Below are 15,439 nucleotides of genomic sequence, written 5' to 3'. Positions count from 1 at the left end.
TTTCTGCCTTTTATTTCTTTATCTTGCCTAATTTCCCAGGTAGGCCTTCCAGCACAATGTCGACTAGAAGTGGTCAGAGTGAATATCTTTGTCTTGGTCCCAGTCATATGGGGGAAAGCTTTCAGTCTTTCACAATTAAATTTGTGGGGTTTTTTTTTTTTAAGTTGTTGGTTTTTCATATATGCCATTTATTAGACTGAGGAAGTTCCTTTCCATTTTTAGTTTAGTGAATGTTTTTATTTTGGAATGCTGTTGGATTTGTTAAATGTCTTTCTGCATCTTTTGAGATGATCTTGTGTTTCCTATCTTTTATTTTACTAATCTAGTGTCTTACATCGATCTGTTTTCATATGTTGAACCAGTCATGCATTCCTGAGGTGAGCCCCACTTGGTCATGGTGCACAACTCTTCTTACATGTAGTTGGGTTCAGCTTGCTAGTATTTTGTTGAGGATTTTGGGGTCTATTCAAAGGGATCTGAAGTTTTATTTTCTTGTAATGTTTTCGTCTGGTTTTTGTTTCAACAAATGATTTTTATACAAAGTCAAAAGCAAAACACATTAAAAAAAAAGACTGATGCCGGGCGCGGTGGCTCAAGCCTGTAATCCCAGCACTTTGGGAGGCCAAGACGGGCGGATCACGAGGTCAGGAGATCGAGACCATCCTGGCTAACCCGGTGAAACCCCGTCTCTACTAAAAAAAAATACAAAAAATTAGCCGGGCGAGGTGGCGGGCGCCTGTAGTCCCAGCTACTCGGGAGGCTGAGGCAGGAGAATGGCGTAAACCCGGGAGGCGGAGCTTGCAGTGAGCTGAGATCCGGCCACTGCACTCCAGCCTGGGCGACAGAGCTCCATCTCAAAAAAAAAAACAAAAAAACAAAAAAAAACAGACTGATAAGTTTCTAAGGATTTTCCAGGGGATAAAGGGAAATTAGCATATATTGGACCTGCTGCATGTCTCAGACACTTGGCTTAGTGGTTTCCCTGAGGATTGAAGGGAAGCTACCTGGAGGAAGTAGGGTTTGAGCGGGGCCTTGGAGAGTAGGAAGAATCAGAAGAGAGGGACAGAGCAGAGGGACCCACGTAAGCAAATCCTGGAGAGAGGAGGTCCTGGGGTATGGAAAGGAAGTGAGCTGTCATGTTTGCCTGTGATCTAGTGGGGGCATGGTAAGGGACATACTGGATTGAAGAGTGTTCCCTCAAATTCATGTCCACCTGGAAACTCAGATTGCAATGTTACTTGGAAATAGAGTCTTTGCAATTAGTCAAGATGAGGTCATTCTGGATTAGGGTGGTCTCTAATCCAGTGAGTGGTGTCCTTCTAAGAAGAGAAAACAGAGACACAGGACACCCATACACGGAGGGACGAAGGCCACATGATGATGGAGCAGAGACTGGAGTGATACAGCTGCAAGCCACGGAAGGCCACAGATGCCAGGAACTGCCTGAAGCTGGGGAGACTCAAGGGAGGAGTCTCCTAGACTTTCAGAGGGAATGTGGCCTGCTGGCACCTTGGCTTCAGGCTTCTGGTGTCCAGAAGTGTGAGAGAACACATTCGTGTTGCTTTAAGCCATAGGAAACTCATACTAGGGAAAATGAGGAAAGAGGCATCCAGGCCAACGTGTAGGGTGGGCTCAGTACTCATCTATGGATGGGAGTTTGACTGGCAGACAAAGCTGACTGTTGATAGTTTCTGAGCCAGGAGCAGGGGTGAAGGGGAGAAGTGGACATGGTTGCAGAGCCATTCTTTCATAGATGTTGGTTTTAGCGTGTTGTCTTCTTTTCCAGTCGTTATGACCGCTGTCTCTGGAAGGCATATGCCGAAAGAGTCAGGAACGTGAGCTTCCCATTGGCCACGCCTAACTGTCCATCCTGTCCTGCTGTGGGCCATTCTGAAACCTGAGGACATGATTCCTGGCTTCAGTCTCCTTAGCTATAAAATGGGGTTAGTGCTGTCTCACCCACAAGGTTTACATAAGGAAGTCTTCATAGCAATTAGGAGAGCTCCTGGCACACAGGAAGCTCCAATAAATGGTAGCCATGACGATAATTGGTTATTTTGTCTCACCTTTTTCCTTTCTAAATTATTATTTTTTAAAATATGGGCCGGGCGCGGTGGCTCACGCCTGTAATCCCAGCACTTTGGGAGGCCGAGGCGGGCGGATCACAAGGTCAGGAGATCGAGACCACAGTGAAACCCCGTCTCTACTAAAAATACAAAAAATTAGCCGGGCGCGGTGGCGGGCGCCTGTAGTCCCAGCTACTCAGGAGGCTGAGGCAGGAGAATGGCGTAAACCCAGGAGGCGGAGCTTGCAGTAAGCCGAGATCGCGCCACTGCACTCCAGCCTGGGCGACAGAGCGAGACTCCGTCTCAAAAAACAAAACAAAAACATAAAATATGATATTAAAAGACACACAGGCTTCTTTTTAAAAAAATTAGTACAGGCCAGGCGCGGTGGCTCACACTTGTAATCCCAGTACATTGGGAGGCCAAGGCAGGCGGGTCATTTGAGGTCAGGAGTTTGAGACCAGCCTGGCCAACATGGTGAAACTCCGTCTCTACTAAAATTACAAAAAAGTTAGCCAGGTGTGGTGGCACATGTCTGTAATCCCAATTACTCGGGAGGCTGAGGCAGGAGAATCACTTGAACCTGGGAGGCGGAGGCTGCAGTGAGCCACCAAGATCACGCCACTGCACTCCAGCCTGGGTGACAGAGCAAGACTCCGCCTAAAAAAAAAAAAAAATTAGTACAGAAAATTAACTTATGATTTCTGATTATCAAAATGATACATTATGCCTTTTAGAAAATTCTTTTAATGCGATGAAGGTAGATTATAGACATGCCATCTAGATATGATCATTATTATAGTTTTAGTATTATTTTCTAATCCTACATTTGCATAGATATACCTGTCAATATATATTATATATAAAACAGTATTGATAGCATTTTTTAAATAGTTTTGCATCCTCCTTTCTTCATTCAGCATAAGAGTGTGAGGATGCCTCTGGTCATCACATACTTTTATTAAATATTTTATAATTGCTTAATGGTGTTGCATCATATGAATGTGCCACAATATATTGAAGTATTCTCCTATGGTTGAAAATTTAGCAATAATACTGACAGTTGAATATTGGTGGGTTTTTTTACAACTTTCTTGAAGTATAATTGTACAATCAACCACACGTGTTTAAAGTGCACAATTTGATCAGTTTGGACACATATAATATACACTCATGGAGCCATTGTCACAATCAAGATAATGAACAGATCCATCACCCCCAGAAGTTTCTTCATGTCTCCCAATGTCTTATCTGCAATTTGGCAATGATTTCTTGGATATGACACCAATAGCACAGGCAATAAAAAAAATAAACTGGACCTCATGAAAAATTTAAAAATGTGTGCATCAAAATATAGTATCAGCAGAGTATAAAGGCAACCCACAGAATGTGGGAAAATATTTGCAGGTCATATATGTTTAATAAGGAATAATTGTCCAGGATATGTAGAGAACTCCTAAAACTCAACAACAATTAAAAAACAACAACAACAACAAAAACAATAACTGGCTGGACATGGTGGCCCACGTCTGTAATCCCAGCACTTTGGGAGGTCGAGGTAGGCAAAATCACCTAAGGTCAGGAGTTCGAGACCAGCCTGGCCAACATGGTGAAACCCCATCCCTACCAAATATACAAAACTTAGCTGGGCACGGTGGGGTACGTCTCTAATCCCAGCTACTTGGGAGGCTGAGGCAGGAGAATAGCTTGAACCTGGAAAGCAGAAGTTGCCTTGAGCCGAGATCATGCCACTGTACTCCAGCCTGGATGACAGAGCAAGACTCTGTCTCCAAAACAGACAAACACAAAAAACAACCAACCAACCAAACAAACAAACAAAATCAAACCCCAAACAACCCAATTCAAAAATGGTCAAAGGATTCGAAAAGACGTATCTCTAAAGAAGATGCACAAATGCCCGGTAAGCACATGAAGGTGCTCAATATCATTAATCATCAGGGAAATGCAAAATCAAAACTCCAATGAATACAACCTCCCACCCATAAGGATGGCTACTATCAAAAAATAAAAAGTAACAAGTGTCGGTGAGGATGTGGAGACATTGAAATCCCTGTGCATTGCTGGCGGGAATCTCAGGCCGTACAGCTGCTGTGGAAAACAGTATGGCAGTTCCTCAAAAAATTAAAAATAGAATGACCATATCATCCAGCAATTCCATTTCTGGGTATATACCCGAAAGAATTGAAAGCAGGGACATAGATATCTGGACACCATGGCTTCACAGCATTATTCACAACAAGAACATGGAGCAACCCATCAATTGGTGGATGAAAAGATAAACAAAACGTGGTCCATCCGTGCAATGGAATATTATTCAGCCATAAAAGGGAAGGAGGCCAGGTGCGGTGACTCACGGCTGTAATCCTGGCACTTTGGAAGGCCGAGGCGGGTGGATCACGAGGTCAGGAGATCGAGACCATCCTGGCTAACACGGTGAAACCCCATCTCTACTAAAAATACAAAAAATTAGCCAGGTGTGGTGGTGGGCACCTGTAGTCCCAGCTACTTGGGAGGCTGAGGCAGAATGGCGTGAACCCTGGAGGTGGATATTGCAGTGAGCCGAGACTGCGCCACTGTACTCCAGCCTGGGTGACAGAGTGAGACTCCATCTCAAAAAAAAAAAAAGGAAAAAAAAAAGGGAAGGCAATTCTGACCCACGCTACAGTAGCATGGATGAACCCGGAGGGCATTATGCTAAGTGACATAAGCCAGTCACAAAAAGACAATACTGTATAATTTCACTGAGATTAGGTGCTAAGAGTAGTCAGATTCACTGAGATAGACAGTTGATGTTGCTTGGCGTGTGAGGGCGGCAATGGGAAGTTAATGGGCTTTTTTTTTTTTTTTTTTTTTTTTCACCCAGGCTGCAGTACAGTGGCATGATCTCGGCTCATGGCAACCTCCAACTCCTGGGTTCAAGCACTTCTCCTGCCTCAGTCTTCCCCAAGTAGCTGGGATTACAGGCGCCCACCACCATGCCTGGCTTTTTTTTTTTTTTTTTTTGAGACGGAATTTCGCTCTTGTTGCCCAGGCTGGAGTGCAATGGTGCGATCTCGGCTCACTACAAACTCTGCCTCCTGGGTTCAAGCGATTCTTCTATCTCAGCCTCCCATGTAGCTGGGATTACAGGCTCATGACACCACACCTGGCTAATTTCTGTATTTTTAGTAGAGATGGGGTTTCATCATATTGGTCAGGCTGGTCTCGAACTCCTGACCTCAGGTGATCTGCCTGCCTCTCAGCCTCTCAAAGTGCTGGGATTACAGGCATGAGCCACCGTGAATTTTTGTATTTTTAGTAGAGATGGGATTTCATCATAATGGTCAGGCTGGTCACAAACTCCTGACCTCAAGTGACCCGCCCACCTCAGCCTCCCAGCGTGCTGGGATTGCAGGTGTGAGCCACCATGTCTGGCCTGGAAGCTGCTGTTTAATAGGTATAGAGCTTTAGTTTTACAAGATGAAAAGAGTTTTGGAAATGGAAAGTGATGATCATTGCACAACGTTAGAAATGTATTTAATACCACTGAACTGTACATTAAAAAAATGGTTGAGATGGCACCAGGCATGGTGGCTCATGCCTGTAGTCCCAGCACTTTGGGTGGCTGAGGCGGGTGGATCACCTGAGGTCGGGAGATCGAGACCAGCCTGGCCAACATGATGAAACCCCATCTCTACTAAAAATACAAGAATTAGCTGGACATGGTGGTGCATGCCTATAATCCCAGCTACTTGGGAGGCTGAGGCAAGAGAATTGCTTGAGCCCAGGAGGCGGAGGTTGCAGTGAGCTGAGATCTTGCCACTGCACTCCAGCCTGGGCAACAGAGTGAGACGACTCTGTCTCAAAAAATAAAAGAGGTTGAGATGGCAAATTTGATGATGGGTATATTTTAACACAATAAAATAATAGGAAAAAGGAAAAAAGTTACATCTGCTTTGCATCACTCTAGATTCGTTTGCCTTTCCTAGAATTTTACGTAAATGGGATCACACAGTACATGCTTGTTTTTCATCCTGCTTCTTTTTCTTGTGTCCACGTTGTTGTGTGTTACTGCTGAGTAGTATGCCATGGTATGTACAGACCACAATTCATTACTGCGTTGGCTGTTGATAAACCCTGGGTGGTTTTCAGTTCTTAGCTATTTTATTTTGTTATTTTATTGTTAATTTTAATTTTAATTTTAATTTTAATTTTTTGAGATGGAGTTTTACTCTTCTTGCCTAGGCTGGAGTGCAGTCATGTGATCTTGGCTCACTTCAACCTCCACCTGCAGGGTTCAAGCAATTCTCCTGCCTGAGCCTCCTGAGTAGCTGGAATTACAGGTGCCTGCCACCAGGCCTGGATAATTTTTTGTATTTTTGGTAGATATAGCATTTTACCATGTTGGTCACGCTGGTCTCAAACTCCGGACCTCAGGTGATCCACCGGCCTTGGCCTCCCAAAGTGCTGGGATTACAGGCATGAGCCACTGTGCCCGGCCAGTTCTTAGCTATTTTAGATAATGCTGTTACAAACATTTATGTGCAAGTCTTTGCATGTGGACATAACGTTTTTCTCTTGGTAAATACTTGGGAATGGAATAGCTGGAAACAGGCATGTGTTTAATTTTTAAGATATTGCTGAGCTGTTTTCCTAAAGTGACTGTGCCATGTTGCATTCCCACCAGCAGTTTGTGAGAGTTCCACTTCCTGCATGTCCTCAGCAACACTTGCTATAATCAGTCTTGTCCACTGTAGCCATTGCAATAGGTGAGAAAGGCTCTGTAATCCCAGCACTTTGGGAGGCCGAGGCGGGCAGATCACAAGGTCAGGAGATCGAGACCACAGTGAAACCCTGTCTCTACTAAAAATACAAAAAATTAGCCGGGCGCGGTGGCGGGCGCCTGTAGTCCCAGCTACCCAGGAGGCTGAGGCAGGAGAATGGCGTGAACCCAGGAGGCGGAGCTTGCAGTGAGCCGAGATCGCGCCACTGCACTCCAGCCTGGGCAACAGCGTGAGACTCCGTCTCAAAAAAAAAAAAAAAAGAGTATCTCATTGTAGCTTTAATTTGCATTTCCCTGACTACAAAGGATGCTGAGTATCTTCTCATGTAGCTTTTTGTGTCTGGCTTCTTTCACTTAATACATCTGAGATGCCTCCATGTCATCATGCATAGCAGCAGTTTGTTCCTTTTTATTGCTGAGGCATATGTATTCCCTTGTTCAGATGTACCATTGTTTAGCCATTCACCAGTTGAAAGACGTTTGTGGTGTTTCTTGTTTTTTGCAATGATGAATAAAACTGCTATAAACATTCACACACAGATTTCGTGTGAACATTTTCCATGTATTTTGGGTAAACACCTGGGGGGGATTGCTGAGTCATATGGTAGGGGTGTGTTTGACTTTATAAGACACTGCCAAACAGTTTTCCAGAAAGGTTCTATCATTTAACTTCCCGTCACGTGGTAGGGGAGCTCCGTTACTTTCGCCTCCTGGCCGGCACTCAGTTCAGTTTAATTCCTTTGGGTTTTTTTGGTTTTTTGGTTTTTTGGTTTTTTTTTTTTTGTGGGGTTTTTTTGAGAGTCTCACTCTGTCACTCGGGCTGAAGTGCAGTGGCATGATGTCGGCTCATTGCAACCTCGCCTCTGGGGTTCAAGCGATTCTCCCGCCTCAGCTTCCAGAGTAGCTGGGATTACAGGGGTGCACCACCACACCCGCTAATTTTTTGTATTTTTAGCAGAAACAGGATTTCACCATGTTTCCCAGGCTGGTCTTGAACACCTGAGCTCAGGTCACCTGCCCGCCTCGGCTTCCCAAAGTGCTGGGATTACAAACTTGAGCTGCCTTGCTCACGGCCTCGTTAATTTGTTTTTCAGTCATTCCAATAGATGCGTGGCGGATCACGTCATGTTCCTTTAGATTGCATTGAGGTTTCTATTTGCGTTTCTCTAATAATGAATGATGTTGAGCACCTTTTCATATGCTTCTTGGCCATCTGAATATCCTCTTTGGTGAAATGTCTTTTCAAATATTTTGCCCGTTTTTGGATTGTGTTGTCTTATTACTAAGTTTTGAGGACCTTTTCTATATTCTGTATAGAATGATGATTTAAAGCATATTACGGATTTATATGATGAACCCTTTATCATATAAGCATTTGGCAAATATCTTTTTCCCAGTCTGTGGCTTATCTTTTTTATTTTCTTAATAATATCTCTTAGAGAGTAGAAGGTTTTCATTTTAATGAAGATTAATTTTTTTTTTTTCCACTTACGGTCGTATGTTGGTATCTGGTCTAAGAAACCTTTGTCTAACAATACTATTGTATTTTAAGAGTTTCTTATACATACTCTGGATACAAGTTTTTTATTGACTATATGTTTTGTGAATATTTTCTCCCAGTCTGTGACTTGCATTTTTGTTTCCTTTAATGGAGTATTTTGATGAAAAAAAAGTCTTTAATTTTCCAATTTATTATTTCCTTTACAGTTTGTGTTTTTTGTGTTCTATCTAAGAAACCTGGGCCTATTCTAAGGTTACACAGGTTTTCTCTTACAGATTCTTCTGGAAGTTTCCTGTTTTATGTTTCACATCTAGGTCTGTGATCCATTTTAAGTTAATTTGGGGGAGTGATGGGAGAAAAGAGTTGATGTCAATTTTTTTCATGCAGATATCCTGTTGATCCAGTATCGTTTGATGAAAAGCCATCCTTCTCCCCTGAATTGTCTTTGCACTTTTGTAAATAATCAATTGATATTTTTGGACTCTGTTATGTTCCACTGATTATTTGCCTATTTCACCATAGTTATCTTTTCACCAGTACCAAACTATCTTGATGATAGCTATGTAGGTCTCAAAATCAGATGGATCCTCCAACTTTGTGCTTCTTTTTTATGGTCGCTCCGGTTATACGAGCTCAAAATTTTGGGGTCAGCTTATCAATTTTAGTAAAACTTCCTGTTGGAATTTTGATTGGGCTTGTGTTGAATCTATCGGTCAGTCTGGCAAGATTGTCGTCTTAACCATGTTGACTGTTTTATTCCATGGACATGGTGCTTCTCTCCATTTCCTAAGATCCTATTTGACTTATCTCAGCAATTTTTGTGTTTTTCAGTATGACGTTCTTGAATGTCTTTTGTCAGGCTTATTCCTAAGTGTTTCATATGAGGATTTTTTTGCTACTGTAAATTTAATGTTTTATTTATTTCATGTTCCAATTGTGCATTGCTACTGTTTAAGAATACAATTAATTTTTCTCTATTAACTTTTTATCTTGCAGTTTTGTGAAATTCAGTTATTAGTTTTAAAGATTGTTTTATAAATTCCAGGAGGTTTTTCAGGTGAACAGTTGTATCAGCTGAAAACAGGGACAGTTTTATTCCTTCTTTTCCGGTCTTTATGCATTTTATTTCCTTTTCTTGTCTGATGCAGAGGCCAGGGCCTCTGTGAGAACATGGACTAGAAGTGGTGGGAGCAGGCATTCTTATCTTGTTCCTGCTCTTGGGGGGAAAAAATTCCATCTTTTACCATTAAGTATGATGCTAACGGTGGAATATCTGTGGGTGCCTTTATCAGTTTGAGGAGCTTCTCTTCCATTCCTAGTTTGTAGACAGTTTTGTCATAAATGAGCATTCAATTTTTGTCAAATGCTTTTCTGCATCTCTGCATGTATGCCTTTATTGTGGGAACCTCTGGCTATTTCCTTAGGATTCATTCCTAGAAATGAAAGTGAAAAGTCAAAATGGATAAACATTTTTAAGCCTTTGGCATCTTGTTTCCAAATTGCCATTCAGAAATACGTGGTCAGGGCCGGGCATGGTGGCTCACACCTGTGATCCCAGCACTTTGGGAGGCTGAGGCAGGTGGATCACGAGGTCAGGAGTTCCAGACGAGCCTGACCAACATAGCGAAACCCCATCTCTACTAAAAATACAAAAATTAGCCAGGCATGGGGGCAGGCACCTGCAGTCCCAGCTACTTGGGAGACTGAGGCAGGAGACTCGCTTGAACCCGTGAGGCGAAGGTTGCAGTGAACCAAGATCATGCCATTGCACTTCAGCCTGGGCAACAAGAGCAAAAAACTTCATCTCAGAAAAAAAAAAAAATTGGGCAGTTTCTATTCTTCCTCCCCCTGAGCTGAACGAGAATGTCTGTTTCCCCAAATCCTTTACCACACTAGATTTTATAATTTGTTAATTGATGCCAATTTCATAAACCACCCCCCCACGCTATCCTGTTTATATTTCCATTTATTGCATTACCCTGGGCCTGGAAATTTTATTCATTATTTGTATTTATTCTCTACTAAATTTTTTATTTTCCTTTTGCCAGTTTTCTGTTGGGCATTTATATTTTTCTTTTTAATTTACATACTTTTTTGCATATTAAAGATGTTAATCTTTATCATATGTATGTCCCAGTTTCTTTGGCTATTCATTTTGTTTTGTTGGGGTTTTTTTTCAAATAGATTTTATTTTTTGGAACTGTTTTAGATTCACAGCAAAATTGAGTGAAGAGTACAGAGAATTCTCATCCATCCCCTCCCCCCACACGCACAGCCTCCCCCACCGGAGTGGGACTTGTGTTACAACTCACAAGCCCATACGTCATTGTCACCCAGAGTCCATAGTTTATGTCGACATTCACACTCCATCTTGTACGTCCTATGGGTCTGGACAAATGTATAATGACACATGTCACCGTGACCACTCTGGTGTCATACCGGTGTGTCACTGCCCTAAAAGTTCTCCGTGCTTCACCTTCCTACCTCCCCACCAGCTCCTGGCAACCACTGATCTTGTCACTGTCTCCATGGTTTTGCCTTTTCCAGAGTGTCCTAGAATTGGAATCCCACAGGGTGCAGCCTCGTCACACTGGGTCCCTTCGCTTAGTAAACCCCTTCGTAAGATCCGTCGAAGCTCCCTCCGTGTTGTTTCACAGCCTGACAGCTCATTTCTTTTTAATGATGAGTAATATATTCCCTCGTCTGGCTGTACCACAGTTATTTAAACTTATTTATCCATTCACCACCAAAGGACATCTTGGTGGTTTCCAGGTTTTGGCAATTATGGGGAACCACCAAAGGGTGTCATTCTTTCCAGCCTCCTCTCCCATCACAGCCTCCTCTCCCATCACAGCCTCCTCTCCCATCACAGCCTCCTCTCCCAACCCAGCACACCAAGCACACCCTGCCCACTCCTCCAATACCTACAAGTCCCTCCCAGCATACTGTGTCCCGCTCACTGAACGGGGCACGCCAAAATTTCCAGAAACCAGACAGAACACAGAGACTCGCTTTGGCAGTCACGGGTGGAAGGCCCCCTCTCTGCTGCTGTGGCCGGAGAAGGCTGGTCCCCTGGAGGGTCAGCGCCAATTTCTATCCAGGCAAGAGTCCCGGATTCAGGGGCCACCGCACACCTCCCCCAGCAACGTGCCTCCAGGCAGAAGTTGGCTTAAACCCTCTCACAACCCCTTAGGGGCAAATTATTTGCATTAATTAATTGATTGATTCATTAATTCAGGACACTGTGCTTGGGACCTACAGCTGGGTTCCCATCGACTTTTTGTTCAGCAAACTCAAAAGGCTCAGGACAAAGAAAAGCAAGAGGAAAGTTAGCAGTTTAGGTATTTTAAATAATGCTAAAATCTGGTCCTGGTGTCTCTAACCTTGAGAACCACAGCTCAATGTGTTTGAAGGTTTCTTCCTCCCCCGCAAGCTTTTTCTGAGAGCTGGCCTGTCCTGCGTGTGTCAGTAATCTATTGCTGTGGAACAAATCACCCTCAAACTTAGCAACTTAAAGCAACCACCGGGCCCGGTGCAGGGGCTCACACCTGTAGTCCCAGCACTTTGGGAGGCCAAGGCGGACGGATCGCTTGAACTCAGGAGTTTGAGACCAGCCTGGGCAACATGGCAAAACCCCGTCTCTATAAAAAATACAAAAATTAGCCGAGTGTGGTGGTGAGTGCCTGTAGTCCCAGCTACTTGGGAGGCTGAGGCTGGAGGATCGCTCGAGCCTGGGAGGTTGAGGCTGCAGTGAGTCGTGTTTGCGCCACCGCACTTCAGCCAGGGGGATAGAGAAAGACCTTGTCTTTAAAAAACAAACAAACAAAAAACCGCTTCTTTGCTCACAGGGCTTTGGTTTGGGCTGGGCTGGGACAGGCTGGTCTGCTGGGCTCCCTGGAGTTCACTCAGGTCGCTGCAGCCACCAGGAGGCTTGGTTGGGTGGAGGGTCTGGAGTGGCCTCCGTTGACAGGTGTCGGGGCTCTGGTGCTGACTGCCAGTTGCGTGTGTCTCTCATGAACTCTTGTCTGTCTGTCTTGCCTGTGCCAAGAGGGAGAGTGAGGGGCTGCCCAGGCCCCAGAACTCGCCTAACCTCATGTTTGCTACACACTATTGGTCAAAAAAGGCCCACCTAGATTCAGGGGTGGAGAGACAGGTGCTATCCTTGATAAGATGAGCTGTGAAGAATTTGAGGCCATTTCAAATCTCTATCTCTGTGTCTGACGTGGCGTAATTTACTGTGGTGGAGAGAGAACCCAGTTTTTGTGTTTTCCAGTGATATTGCTGACTTTTTTTCATTATTACTTTTACATTTTGGTGGTCTTCAGAAAATGATAGAAATGAAGAACTGCTACATTTCTTAAAGTTTAGCATCTTCTAGTTTTATGTATGAGATATTTTTAACGTAATAGCATCTTGGGAGTTATTGCCTGCAAAACCCATCCTTTCGGTTTTAATGCATCACATAATTTTATGAACAAGCTAAATTATTTGCAGCATATATGAATATTCTTAAAACCAAATTGCTTTACGTGTGTAGAAAGATAAGCAAAAATAAAACACTGTACATATTTCATTTTCCCTGTAGTTTATTTTCTTTAAACATTTTTTTCTATGACTTCAAAATTCCCAGACACTTTACATTTTCACTTCAGGCATGACTATTAAATGGCTGTGTGTTCTGTGCCAAGCCAGGGCCAGGAGCTGAAGATGAAGAGACACGATGCAACCCCCACTCCACAGCAGCCTTGAGGGGCACCAGACCTCGTCCTCCATGACCACACAGGGTACCTGCCAGACATACCCCAATTAAAGCGAACTGAGGTCTCCATCACCTTCGCTCTAGTTGGAGCCTATGGAACCCAGCTGTAGGTCCCAAGCACAGTGTCTTGAATTAATGAATCAATCAATTAATTAGTGCAAATAATTTGCCCCTAAGGGGTTGTGAGAGGGTTTAAGCCAACTTCTGCCCGGAGGCATGTTGCTGGGGGAGGTGTGCGGTGGCCCCTGTGTCCGGGACTCTTGTCTGATTTGAAATCGGCTCTGGCCCTCCAGGGGACCAGTCTTCTCTGGCCACAGCAGCAGGGAAGGGGGCCTTCCACTCGTGACTGCCAAAGCGAGTCTCTGTGGTCTATCTGGTTTCTGGGAACCTTGGCCTGCCCCGTACGGTGAGGGGACACAGTGTGCTGGGAGGGACGTGCAGGTTCAGGGGATTCTGCCGCTGGGTGTGGTGAGAAGGCTGGGGGAGGAGGCCGGGAAGGATACCACTAATGGCCCCACCCGGTGGGTCAGGCCGGCGGGCAGCACGCGGGGCAGCAGCTCTCCCAGCCACAGCAGCCCCGCGGTTCAGGGAGCAGATGATGAAAGGGGGCACCCATGGGTGTGGTGGGGCCTCAGACCCGAGACCTGCCCTGTGTTGTGAGCAATGATTCCGAAGCACAGCTCCCACAGGGTCAGAGGTCAGCTTGAGAAGATTTCGGGAGCCCTCGGCCTTCTGGGCCCGTCCATGGCGCAGCCACGGCAGTTCGAGTGATGGGCCCATGTGCCCATCTCTGATCTGGTTTTACCTGACTCCGTTTCCTTGAGAGCCCAGGGACCCCAGCAGTGGGAGGGCCTGTTCAGCTGACTTCCTTAGGCAGGTGAGGAAGAAAGGCCGCCTTCCACTCGCCAGGCCCAGGGCTGTGCCTGACGCAGTAGAGGGTTCTAGAAAGGCCAGTCAGGTTTCTCTCTTTGAAGTTCCAAGTGGGGAGGGATTGTGCTGGAACCCTCCAAAGGAGCTTTACTTACTTAGACCTGGTGCTTCTTGGAGGAGGAAGTGCCTCTGGATTGATGGCCTCCAACACTTTATGTTCTGAGCTCAAACGGGAAGCAGGAGCAGTGAATACAGCTGAGTCTCTGTAGGACGCTGCAGTTGGGGTCCAGAACTGAGTCTTGCCTTTACTCTGGTTTTATTTTAGCAGGCATTTGCTAAACATTACTATTAAATCTCAGGAGAGGGTTGGGCACAATGGCTCACGCCTGTAATCCCAGCACTTTGGGAGGCCGAGGTGGGCAGATCACCTGATGTCAGGCGGTCAAGACTAGCCTGGTCAACATGGTGAAACCCCATCTGTACTAAAAATATAAAATTAGCCAGTTATGGTGGCAGACGCCTGTAATTCCAGCTACTCGGGAGGCTGAGGCAGGAGAATCACTTGAACCCGGAAAGCAGAGGTTGAAGTGAGCCGAGATTGCGCCACTGCACTCCAGCCTGGGTGACAGAGCGAGACTCTGTCTCAAAAAAAAAAAAAGAAAAAAGAGAAGAAAAAATCTCAAGAGACAGGATTTAACCTGTGATGTGGCTGAATCTGTATAATAAAATATTTAGCAATTTGAAATGTAACAAACTCATAAAAAATAACAGAATAAATGGGGTTGTCCTGCTGAACTGCAGACAGCTCCACAATATGCTGGTGAGAACATGGGCCACAAAGCTTGGGTTCTAATCTCCGCTCCACCACTTGCCAGCTGTGTGACCTTGGGCAAGTTACTTAACCTCTCTGGGCTTCAGTTGCCTCTTCTTTATAATGGGGTAATACCACTATTCATTTCAGAGGATTTTTGTGAAGATTAAATGCAATAAAAGCACCTGAGAAGCATTAGCTCAGGGCCAGGCCCATAGTCAGTGTTTTCATAAATGCTCATGACGTTATTAATAGTACTGAAAACCCAAATGTTTCCTAACCAAAGCGTAAACTGAACCAGTACTTTTCAGGAGAACAATGAGCTGGTTTAAACCACGGCGGAAGCCCCATGCTATCTAAAATCATCACAAAACAGCTACTTTCAGTAAAGCTCAGCCCCATGCTGTAGGGAAACCAAGCCTTGTTACTCTCCTCGCTTTACCCATGGGGAAACGAAGGCTGAGAGAGGCTAGGTGGCTTGGCCAAGGTCACCCAGCGAGGAACCCCAGTCAATGTGATCTTGGCTCTCAGGGCGATGACGACTTACTGCCTCTATTGAAGTGGAATGGAATTTGATCATGAAAATGCTTTCCCATCCAAGTGGAAGTAGAACTGTGCAGTGGGGTCCATACATGCCTTCATTCACAGA

The 15,439-nt window shown here is 44.8% G+C and overlaps 1 protein-coding gene across 6 annotated transcripts in view; it reads left to right on the top strand.

Annotated features, from left to right (window-relative positions):
- The window catches only part of LOC105469266 (TBC1 domain family member 16), a 96,294-nt gene that overhangs the window by 63,380 nt on the left and 17,475 nt on the right, over positions 1-15,439 (top strand). The window contains exon 1 of one of the 6 annotated variants that reach the window (XM_071081778.1): positions 5,476-5,523. The exons of the other annotated variants lie outside the window; for them this stretch is intronic. The gene's annotated coding sequence lies outside the window, so the exon portion shown is untranslated. Of the gene's footprint in view, positions 1-5,475; positions 5,524-15,439 lie in introns of those variants that run through there. 6 annotated transcript variants of the gene reach the window in all.

The sequence above is a fragment of the Macaca nemestrina genome, chromosome 17 (assembly GCF_043159975.1).
Source record: "Macaca nemestrina isolate mMacNem1 chromosome 17, mMacNem.hap1, whole genome shotgun sequence".
Taxonomy (NCBI): domain Eukaryota; kingdom Metazoa; phylum Chordata; class Mammalia; order Primates; family Cercopithecidae; genus Macaca; species Macaca nemestrina.
The sequence above is the reverse complement of the archived record's forward strand: the minus strand, read 5'-3'. Positions and strand labels throughout refer to the sequence as shown.